The sequence below is a fragment of the Gekko japonicus genome, unplaced genomic scaffold (assembly GCF_001447785.1).
Source record: "Gekko japonicus isolate JY-2015 unplaced genomic scaffold, Gekko_japonicus_V1.1 scaffold5166, whole genome shotgun sequence".
Taxonomy (NCBI): domain Eukaryota; kingdom Metazoa; phylum Chordata; class Lepidosauria; order Squamata; family Gekkonidae; genus Gekko; species Gekko japonicus.
Window position 1 is genome coordinate 19,330 of NW_015162630.1, and position 8,436 is coordinate 27,765.

At 49.1% G+C, this 8,436-nt stretch overlaps 1 pseudogene; it reads right to left on the reverse strand.

The window, feature by feature from the left end:
• The window catches only part of LOC107106369, a 52,185-nt pseudogene that overhangs the window by 12,632 nt on the left and 31,117 nt on the right, over nt 1-8,436 (reverse strand).

The following is an 8,436-nucleotide window of genomic DNA, read 5'->3' on the forward strand; positions in this document are numbered from 1 at the left end:
CTCCCCCCCCAAGAACAGACCCTCGGAGGCCTGAAGGGGCAGCGCGAGAGCCTTGGCTGCCCCCCTCCCGCTCCGTGGGACTTGCAAGGGAACCCGGCTGGCCCGGGCGGCAGGGGGAAACCGCGCCGTTCTCCCGCCCTGCCCTGTGTGACCGGTGGCAGCTCTCCGGCTTCGGAGGGGAGGGAGGGAGGGAAGCCGCACCGTCGCCCCTCGCTGCTCTCCCCACTCCCCACCCACCCACACCGGCGCGATGCGCACGGACGCTCTGGCACTTTCGGGGGGATTTAAATATCCCCCGATATTTTCTTTTAGTTTTTAGATTTTTGTGCACTCCTGGGGACTGCCCCAAAAGTGCACAAAAATCTCCCTGCCCCCCAAGTCGCCCCTGAGTGCGGAATTAGCGATCCTCACTCACGGGGTACACAGCCCTAATGTAGCCAGTCCTCCAAGAGCTTACAGTAGCCCCTGTAAGAAGAGCTCTGTAAAGCTCTTGGACAATTGGCTATGTTGTGTCCCGGGAACCGCCACTAGGCAGTGGCCAGGCGAGCAGAACTGGATTCCTAAAGAACAATAGGGACTACTAGGCTCCTCAAGTCCAAGAGGGGAACCAATGGAAACCTTGGCGGGAGAATTAAACCTCCCCAATGGAATCTAGGGGTATTCCCTCGGTAATGTATATAGTTGGCCACTTGGCCGTTTTTTTGGGTTTTTTTTGGTAGTGTAAAGTAATTAGTAAACGTGTGTTTCTTATGTCATGGTCTGAGTCATGATGTATCGAACCAAGGACTTTTCAGGCTACATTAGGGGTGTGTCGCCTGATATGCAAAGTAGTTTTCCTGCTACTAAAAGAGCCCTGCTGGCATGGGGGCCTCCCTTCTCTTTAACAGGGTCATCAGTCAGCCTCCCGGTGGGGCCTGAGAAAAAGGGCTCCCTTTGAAGGGCAGACCCTATGGCACTGTACCAGGCTGAGGCCCCTCCCCTCCCCAAACCCCGCCCTCTCCCGGATCCACCCCCCAAAGTCTCCAGGTTTTCCCCAAGCCAGACCTGGCAACCCTACTCTTTAAATGGATTTTGATAGGGACGCCAGCCTCCAGGTGGGCCCTGGGCAGGCCTGTAGTCAGGATTTTTTTTTTAAGTTGGGAGGGCATTTAAATTTCTTAGGGGGCACTGGCTAATCAAATTAGAGGAATACCCGGCTCCTTCCCCACATCCGCCACTACTTGGGGGCCCTGGGCTGGATGGGATTTCGGGGGTGGGGGGCTTGCCAGTAAGTCAGGGGGCCTCGCCCCAAGGTGCCCCACTGCCGCTACGGCCCTGGCCCTGGGGATCCCCTGGAATGCCAGCTCATCTCCAGACAACAGAGATCAGTCCCCCTGGAGGAAAATGGATGCTTTGGAAGATGGACTCCATGGCATTGCACCCCTCTGAGGTCCTTCTCCTCCCTTGGCTCTACCCCCAAATCTCCAGGAGTTTTCCAACTCGGTGATAGGCTCCAGTTCTATGGGTAGCCGGTTTTAGTCTGTCTGTAGCAGTAGAAAAGAGCAAGAGTCCAGTAGCACCTTAAGGACAACCACAATTGTGGCTGGGTAGGAGCTTTTGTGAGTCACTGCAGTCACTTCTTCAGATGCAGCTAGAATGGGAGTCCCCCTGTCCTAATATCTTGGGGAGAGGAGTGGTTTCAGATGCTGAATGACAACAGCAGGCAAATGAGAATCACAGGTGAATGACCATAGCAGGCATGATTGGATGAGATGTGATATGCAGGGGGAAGCAGGGGCAGAGAAACCAGCACTGGTAACAGGAAACCAAGATCTCGATTCAGTCCGGGTGGATGCATTGTCCAGAGCTGCATCACCAGCTGCAATTCAGCAGCCCCTCCCTCCAGTCTCCCCCTGAAATCCCCTTGCGAGGAAACTGCTGCTTTCAGCTCAGCAACTGAATGTCCAGGAAGGCCAAAATGTCCTCCCACAGGTCCTTGAATGCCGTGGCCTCGCATGTCAGATCCATGACCATTAATTCCTCATTGCCTGCCCGTCCAACACAGAGGGCGGAAGGGCATCACTGACTCATGGTAGCATAAATCACATTAGCATATGAGCAGGAATATGGACGTGATGTGGGATGGGATGGCTGATGTTACTGCATCCACTGATAGCGTTGCCAGGATCTATATTAGCAACGCTGGCATCTTGCTTTCTTGCAGGCTTTGGTACTGGACTCCCTGCCACTGCCAAGTAGCTTATCATTGCGGGTGAGAAGCCGCTTCAGGCCAGCAGGTATCACCCGGGCCCTTCCAATCATCTTTCTCAACAGATCAGGAGGATACTGTAGAAGCAAAAATGCCTGTTGCAGATCCCTCTAGGGCAGTGGCTCTCAACCTTCCTCATGCCGCAACCCTTTAATACAGTTCCTCATGTTGTGCTGACCCCCAACCATAAAATTATTTTCATTGCTATCATAAAACCATTGAAAATTTGTGTTTTCCGATGGTCTTGGGCGACCCCTGTGAAAGGGTCGTTTGACCCCCAAAGGGGTTGCGACCCACAGGTTGAGAACCACTGCTCTAGGGAGTATCTCTGTCAGAGGGCTTGGAGCAGATGTGACTATAGCGCAGGCCTTGGCTGCAGGCAGTGGATAGTTTGATGTGGGTGGGGCGGTAGCTGAAGGCATGGAGATATGTGGCCGATCTGTCAGTTTCCGGTATCATGTGGTACTTATGTGTCCCTTGTGGATCCTTACTGTGTTTTCCAGAAGGTTTATTTCTTGTGTAGAGTAATTCATAGTTAGGGTGATGGTGGGGGTGGAAGCCATGAAAAGCCTGGTGAAACCTCTTGAGGGCTTCTTTGCCGTGGGACCAGATGACCCATGATCACCAAGAAGAAGGAGGAGGAGGAGATTGGATTTATACCCCACCCTTCCCTCCGAGTCTCAGAGCGGCTTACAAACTCCTTTCCCTTCCCCTCCCCACCCCACAACAGACACCCTGGGAGGTAGAAGAAGAGGAGATTGGATTTATACCCCGTCCTTCACTAAAGGTGTCCCAGAGCGGCTTACAAACTCCTTTCCCTTCCCTTCCCTTCCCCACAACAGACACTCTGTGAGGAAGGCGGGGCTGAGAACTCTTTCAAGGACTCTTTTAAGAACAGCTCTGAGAGAACTGTGGCTTGCCCAAGGTCATCCAGCAGCCGCATGTGGAGGCGTGGGGAATCCAACCCGGTTCTCCCAGATTAGAACCTGTGCACTTAACCACGGCACCAAACTGACTTTGGGATCAGGCAGCAGTTTTTCTCCAGGCCGGTTTGCCCAGGGATCCTGTAGGGTGTTTGCCACCTTTTGGGCGTGGAGCAGAGGCCACTGCGGGTGTGTGTGGGGAGAGGCATTTCTGAATGTCCTGCATAGTGGAGGAGGTTGGACTAGATACCCCTGGAGATCCCTTCCAACGCTATAATTCTATGACCTGGATTTAACCACCCTACCCCCATATTCCCCTCCAGGGGGCAGGGGGACCCAGAAACCCTATTTTTGGAGCCCCAATGAACCTCGCCAATCACTTCATAAAAGGGCAGGACTCGGCTTTCTTTATTTCTATTTCTTTTGTCCGTTTTGAGCCTCGGCTTTGCTTGCCTACGGAAAGGGCCCCGAAGACTTCTGACACCAAGGGGAACAGAAACCAGCCTTGAGAGCAAATTAAAAAGCACGTCTTGAAAAATCATAACTCGCCACGCTAAACAGCCTTCCACTTTCAGTTTGTAGCACAGGGTTGGCCCCCGCTGGAAGGCCGCCCAGTTTTAAATGCTGTTAGAAACTCAAGAGAGCCGAACTCCCTCCCCCTTTTCTGGATTTGGTGTGGTGGTTAAGCCAGTTTGGTGTAGGGGTTAAGTGTGCGGACTCTGATCCGGGAGAACCGGGTTTGATTCCTCACTCCTCCACATGCACCTGGCCGGATGACCTTGGGCAAGCCGTAGTTCTGATAGGAGCCATTCTTGAAAAAAGAGCAGTTCCTGTCAAGAGCTCTCTCAGCCCTGCCTACCTCACAGGGTGTCTGTTGTGGGAAGGGAAAGGGAGTTTGTAAGCCGCTCTGAGACTCCTTTGGGTAGTGAAGGGTGGGGGATAAATCCAATCTCTTCTTCTTAGTGGCTTCATCATGCGTACCCTTTTCCATTCATTTCTTGCTCGGCTTAGGGGTTGGGTCTGTTGATGAGGCTGTTTATCTCTGACTTGTTTGCATTTGCTTTGGGTTAACGTTTGGGTTTCTCATAGTGTTTAAAGGGCAAGATGCTTAAGTGGCGGGAACCACCATCTTCAGGGGTCTCCGCTGGGAGTGGGTCATATTTCAGCATTCTTTGGGTCTTTTGGAGGGGGGTATTTTTGTACTTTTTGTGTGCCGATGCCTGTGAGTCATGGTTGACTTCTGGTGACCATTAGTGTGGCGGGGAAGATGTCCAGAGAAGTGGCTTTGATAGAGCCTGCCTCCTCCTCCCGGCCCTGGTGTTCTTTGGAGGTCTCCCATCCAAGTACTTGCCTGCTCAGAGGAGACCCAGCTGTCTTGCTGGAGCAGAAGAAGAAGAGAAGAGGTTGGATTTATACCCCACCCTTCACTACCCAAAGGTGTCTCAGAGCGGCTTGCAAACTCCTTTCCCTTCCCCTCCCCACAACAGACACCCTGTGAGGTAGGTGGGGCTGAGAGAGCTCTGACAGAATCAGCTCTATCAGAAGGTCAGCTGTGCCAGAACAATGGCTTGCCCAAGGCCATCCAGCAGCTGCATGTGGAGGAGTGGGGAATCAAACCCGGTTCTCCCAGATTAGAGTCCGCGCACTTAACCACTGCACCAAACTGGCAGAGGGGCACGGGCGGCCCTACAGGTATGAGGGATCCAGGCTGTGATGGGCTTTTGTATGTGATGGCCAATCAGTTGAACTGAGCCTGATAATGGGAGATGTACGTGGGACAAATAGAGCAGCTTCTCTCCCTGGCCCTCACTTTTGAGCTGTGAAAACTAGTTGAATGAAATTAACCCTCTGGCGACTGTCTCCTGCCGCTGTGGAAAAAGGAAACCAGCCGCTTCAGACACAGACACAGGAAATGCAGATGGAGGTCGTCGGGGAGGCATCCCTGCGAGGGGGTTGATTTCCCCCAAGAAAAGTCCATTTCCCTATCTATCCAAGGCCAAAGCTGCTGTGATGAACTGTTAAATTTGCACCCTGTCTAGGGATCTGCACTGACCTAAGCTCTTGCGGAAGTTAAAGCTTTAGTAGCTGAACTCAACTGCAGAATGAGACATTTATGGAGCAAACTTTCTGAGAGACTCGTCTCTTCCAGTACAATGAAATACTAGGGGGTCAGTCGTCAGATCTTGTGTCCGTGGAACAAACACTGAACTTCTTAGAGGGAATGGTTTTTATTTCAAATAAAGTTAATGATACAAGTACAGAAGAATGCACGCAATATAAATCAGTCTACTAACATTTCTCAAATGTAGCTAAATAACTAGGCATTACAATTTGCTAAGATTTAGGAGAGCCATTCTTTTAAACTGATAGTCAGAAGGCTATGTACAATGAGAAACCCAGTACATGTGATATGCACACCCAATATAAGGTCTTTTCTGATCGGAAGCCTCCAGTAGAAAGCCTCATTAGTCCCTTATGCGACAGTCTAGACAAAGGGAGAGAAATAAAACTTTTGACCTTGAAAATGTGATTGTCTTCCAAATAAAACACTTGGACCCTAAAGTGATTGTGCAAAGCAGTAGCTATGCTTCATGGACTAGTCTACATCCTAGTAACTGCCATTAAATTCTCAAAGCAAGGTTAGAAGACTCAAGACAACAGCAGTTCGCAATTCCAGAGCAATATATCTACAGGGGTTATGAAACTACATGATGCATCAACACTCACAAATATAATTAAAATCATGAATAGGCAACATATTTTCTCTTCACTGTGTGCATCCTTCGGTGGGAAGTAAGGTGTGCCCTCTGATGGAACCTTTTCCCATACTGCAGACATTTTTATGGTTTCTCCCCTGCATGAATTCTTTGATGCAAAGTAAGACCGTAACTCTTTCTGAAGCTTTTCCCACAATCCACACATTTATATGGTTTCTCCCCTGTGTGAATTCTTTGATGGGAAGTAAGAGTGTTACTGTGAGCAAAGCTTTTCCCACATTCCAGGCATTTATATTTCCTCTCCTCAGTATGTGTCCTTCGGTGAATAGTAAGGCATGAGCTCTGCCTGAAGCTTTTCCCACACTCCAGGCATTTGTATGGTTTCTCCCCTGTCTGAATTCTTCGATGGGAAGTAAGGCCTCCACTATAACTGAAGCTTTCCCCACACTCCAGGCATTTATATGGTTTCTCCCCTGTGTGAATTTTCTGATGGATACTGAGGTTTGAACTGCAACTGAAGCTTTTTCCACACTCCAGGCATTTGTATGGTTTCTCGCCTGGGTGAATTATTCAATGGTAAGTACGAATGGAACTCTGATTGAAGCTTTTCCCACACTCCAAGCATTTGTATGGTTTCTCCCCTGTATGAATTCTTTGGTGGGAAATAAGGTACGCGCTCTGAATGAAGCTTTTCCCACACTCCAGGCATTTATGTGGTTTTTCCCCTGTGTGAATTTTCTGATGAACACGGAGGTCTGAACTCTGACTGAAGCTTTTCCCACACTCCAGGCATTTGTATGGTTTCTCCCCTGTGTGAGTTCTTCGATGGGATGTAAGTCTTCCACTCTGACTGAAGCTTTTTCCACACTCCAGGCATTTATATGGTTTCTCCCCTGTGTGAATTTTCTGATGAACACGAAGGTGTGAACTCCGACTGAAGCTTTTCCCACACTCCAGGCATTTATATGGTTTCTCCCCTGTGTGAATTTTCTGATGAACACGAAGGTGTGAACTCTGACTGAAGCTTTTCCCACACTCCAGGCATTTGTATGGTTTCTCCCTTGTATGGATTTTCTGATGAACACGAAGGTGTGAACTCTGACTGAAGCTTTTCCCACACTCCAGGCATTTATATGGTTTCTCCCCTGTATGAATTTTCTGATGAACACGAAGGGTTGAACTCCAACTGAAGCTTTCCCCACACTCCAGGCATTTATATGGTTTCTTCCCGGTGTGAATTCTTTGATGGGAAGTAAGACTGGAACTGTCAATGAAGCCTTTTCCACACTTCGGGCATTTATATGGTTTCTCTCCTGTGTGAATTCTTTGATGGGAAGTACAACTTGAACTCTGACTGAAGCTTTTCCCACACTCCAGGCATTTATATGGTTTCTCCCCTGTATGAATTTTCTGATGAACACGAAGGGTTGAACTCCAACTGAAGCTTTCCCCACACTCCAGGCATTTATATGGTTTCTTCCCGGTGTGAATTCTTTGATGGGAAGTAAGACTGGAACTGTCAATGAAGCCTTTTCCACACTTCGGGCATTTATATGGTTTCTCTCCTGTGTGAATTCTTTGATGGGAAGTACAACTGGAACTATGACTGAAGCTTTTCCCACACACAAGGCATTTATATGGTTTCTCCCCGGTGTGAATTCTTTGATGGGAAGTAAGTTCTTTACTAGTCTTGAAGCTTTTTCCACACTCCAAGCATTTATATATCTTTTTAGTTTTACACATCTTTCGTTGAATATTAATAACTGAGATTTCAGTGGCATTTTGCTTGCTTGCAGTGTGCTCCTTCATGTTGTCTCCTTGGCATATGTTTTCCCACAGAGAGTTATCTCCCTGCAAAAGACCGGAATTATTCTTCCCTTTAGATGGGCATTTCCCCTCCTCCTTTCTTGGTGCATGCAAATATTCACACTTCCCTTTCACACTGGAACATGAATCCTCTTTCCCCATCCATCGGTGTTCCTCTGCTTCGTTTGCAGACTGCCAGATGTCTCCTGCTGAAAAATGCTGAAAGAGAAAGGGAAACTCTAATGTGATGCTATGACCCTTTCCCCAAATACCTAATTTTGAGTACAGCGGCACCTAAGGACTATAAGCCTTTGGAGTCAGGGCTCCCTTTGTCATACTTGACTCAGGGTGGAGATCTCTCAGTCTTTCTATCCCAGTCAGCGGGTGGGAGGCTTGTTGTAGAAACGGAACTCAGGATGCAGAAGAGGTACCCATGCACTTTGCCAGCGGCTAGATCAGGACGAAGAACTGCTTAGGGGCAGTGTTCCCTCTAAGCTGAGTGAGTGCGAGCTAGATCACAGTACTTTAGCCTCCGGCTCACACATTTTTGTCTTACCTCAGGAAGGAGGGCTCTGGAGCAAGCTAATTGATGTAGAAGTCAAATTGCTCGCTCACAGCTTTAATGCCAGTAGCTCACAACATAGAATTTTTGCTCACAAGACTCCACAGCTTAGAGGGAGCATTGCTTAGGGGCAGAACAGACACGCTTAGAGGCAGAAAATTAGTTTTAGATCTAGGGAAA